Genomic DNA, 3,539 nt, shown 5'->3' on the forward strand with positions numbered 1-3,539 from the left:
ATCAACTTGACATAGTATTCAATATTCATCGGATCCCAACAAATACAACATGTAGCATTACAAATAGACGATCTTGATCATGATAGGCAGCTCACAAAATCTAAACATGATAGCACAAGAGGAGAAGACAACCATCTAGCTATTTCTATGGACCCATAGTCCAAGGATGAACTACTCACGCATCAGTCCGGAGGCGGGCATGGTGATGTAGAGCCCTCCGGTGATGATTCCCCCTCTCCGACAGGGTGCCGGAGGCGATCTCCTGAATCCCCCGAGATGGGATTGGCGGCGGCGGCGTCACAGTAACTTTTCTCGTATCGTGGCTCTCGGTGATAGGGTTTTCGCGACGGAGAGAATATATAGGCGAAGGGGCAGAGTCGGGAGGCGCCCGAGGGGCCCACCCCATAGGGCGGCGCGCCCAAGGGTGGGGCCGCGCCCCCCTAGGGTGTGGCCGCCTCGTCGCCCCTATTCGTCTCCTCTTCGGACTTCTGGAAGGCTCCGTGCAAAATAAGACCATGGGCTTTTGTTTCGTCCAATTCCGAGAATATTTCCTGTGTAGGATTTCTGAAACCAAAAAACAGCAGAAAACAGGAACTAGCGCTTCGGCATCTTGTTAATAGGTTAGTGCCGGAAAATGCATCAAAATGATATAAAGTGTATATAAAACATGTGAGTATTGTCATAAAACTAGCATGGAACATAAGAAATTATAGATACGTTTGAGATGTATTAGTTACCATGGGCCCCGTGTGGTTGTACGCTCAGTCTTGGTTCCGAAGGCGAGAACTGAGGTCCTAGCTCGCGCGAGAACGAGTCAAATCACCACATCCCTATGTGGCGGTCCATCCAAGCCTTTAGCATGTTTATTAATATCATCACTGATCTTACCACGTCATCCTATCAAACTAGGTTCATTCGTAGCTCTGATTCATCAGACGGATGGATCAGACTTCAACAGTTAAGCATGGCTAAACATAACACATATACGGCTCTAGCGATGCGAACAAGCTCAGACCCAGTTTTGCTGGGAGCGGTGGATCAGTAACTCTGGGCTACAAGGATGGAATATGCACACATAGGATATCTACAACTGCCGATAAAACATATTTGAAGCGGATGCAATATGTAAGAACCATAAGTAAAGCATTTCGAAACCATATATGAACCATGTTAGGGCTTGCCTTGTCCCTCGTTGTTCTGGTGATGCTCTTCGGTGGCGTTGATCTCAGGTTCGCGTTCGGTCCCTGATACGTCTCCGACGTATCTATAATTTCTTATGTTCCATGCTTGTTTTATGACAATACCTACATGTTTTGTTCACACTTTATATCGTTTTTATGCGTTTTCCGGAACTAACCTATTGACGAGATGCCGAAGTGCCAGTTCTGTTTTCTGCTATTTTTGGTTTCGAAATCCTAGTAAGGAAATATTCTCGGAATTGGACGAAATCAACGCCCAGCATCTTAGAATCACACGAAGCTTCCAGAACACCCGAGAGCCGCCAGAGGAGGGCCCTGTGGGCCCCAGATGATAGGCTGGCGTGGCCAGGGGGTGGGCCGCGCCCCCCTACTGTGTCGTCGCCTCGTCAGCCTTCCGACTCCGCCTCTTCGCCTATATAAAGGTCCCTGACCTAAATCTTCGATACGGAAAAACCACGGTACGAGAAACCTTCAAGAGCCGCCGCCATCGTGAAGCCAAGATCTGGGGGACAGGAGTCTCTGTTCCGGCACGCCGCCGGGACGGGGAAGTGCCCCCGGAAGGCTCCTCCATCGACACCACCGCCATCTTCATCAACGCTGCTGTCTCCCATGAGGAGGGAGTAGTTCTCCATCGAGGCTAAGGGCTGTACCGGGAGCTATGTGGTTAATCTCTCTCTCTGTACCCCAATAGAATGATCTCATGAATTGCTTTGCATGATTGAGATCCATATGATGAGCTTTGTATCGCTATTAGTCTATGTGCTACTCTTGTGATGTTATTAAAGTAGTCTATTCCTCCTTCACGGTGTAATGGTGACAGTGTGTGCATCGTGTAGTACTTGGCGTAGGTTATGATCATAATCTCTTGTAGGTTATGGAGTTAATTATTACTATGATAGTATTGATGTGATTTATTCCCCCTTCATAGTGTAAAGGTGAGAGTGTGTATGCTATGTTAGTGCTCGGTTTAAATTGCAAAGATCTATTATGCTCTAAGGTTACTTAAACATGAATATCGAATGTTGTGGAGCTTGTTAACTCCGGCATTGAGGTGCTCTAGTAGCCCTACGCAACGAATGGTGTTCATTATCAAACAAGAGTATATGTAGCACAAAGGAAGAGAACTTATTTATTTATGTGATCAATGTTGAGAGTGTCCACTAGTGAAAGTATGATCCCTAGGCCTTGTTTCCAAATACTGCAATCATCGCTTGTTTACTGTTTTACTCCATCTTTACTTCCTGCAATATTACTACCATCAACTGCACGCCAGCAAGCACTTTTCTGACGCCGTTACTACTGCTCATATTCATCCATACTACTTGTATTTCACTATCTCTTCACCGAACTAGTGCACCTATACATCTGACAAGTGTATTAGGTGTGTTGGGGACACAAGAGACTTCTTGTATCGTGATTGCAGGGTTGCTTGAGAGGGATATCTTTGACCTCTTCCTCCCTGAGTTCGATAAACCTTAGGTGATCCACTTAAGGGAAACTTGCTGCTGTTCTACAAACCTCTGCTCTTGGAGGCCCAACACTGTCTACAAGAATAGAAGCACACGTAGACATCAGTCCCTATCGTGAAGAACCAAACACCGGAAATGTAAGAGCTCAATCAAGACATGGTACAATGCAATGCACATACAATATGGTGACATGTCATATTAGAGGGGTTCGGGTAACCCTAGGTGCATCGACTGAAATTAAAGGGGTTCAGCATCGATCCCGACATAAGGGGGGTCGATTTAGGGTTTCTATTAAGGGTCCACATTTAATTGGGTCAATCATGTATGAAACATGTATAAACAATTAGGAAATGTTTTTCTGATCATTTTGATATATAATTTTATATTTTCCTGAATTAAAATAAATTACTTATGAATTTCCAAAGTTTAATTCATTTTAAATCAATTTCTGAAAATTCTACAAAAATATTAAAAGTTTAACAATTTGGGCCCACATGTCATAATTTTGTTCTTTTCCAAACATTTCCTAAATTATTAAAATTCTGACAAGGGGACCCACATTTCATATTGTTTCCTATTTAAAGAAATACATAAATTAATAACAGAAAATACAGAAAATGGAAAAAGGCAATTATGGCGTCATGCTGACGTCATCATGACGTTAGCCGGCCACGAGCTTGAAATTGAGCTCAGATGGAACTCCAATCCGCGGCTCCCGTGGGCGAGACACGCGGTTGGGGGCAAAAGACGCGCGGCGATGCAGAGAATCGAGTGGTGGCGGCACCGCCCACTATTGGCCACCGGAGCGTGGCTGGCGGCGAGCTCGAGCGGCGGCCGGGGCAATGGCACAGTGCGGCGGCGCTAGAGAGGG

The sequence above is a fragment of the Lolium rigidum genome, unplaced genomic scaffold (genome assembly GCF_022539505.1).
Source record: "Lolium rigidum isolate FL_2022 unplaced genomic scaffold, APGP_CSIRO_Lrig_0.1 contig_27167_1, whole genome shotgun sequence".
Lineage (NCBI taxonomy): Eukaryota > Viridiplantae > Streptophyta > Magnoliopsida > Poales > Poaceae > Lolium > Lolium rigidum.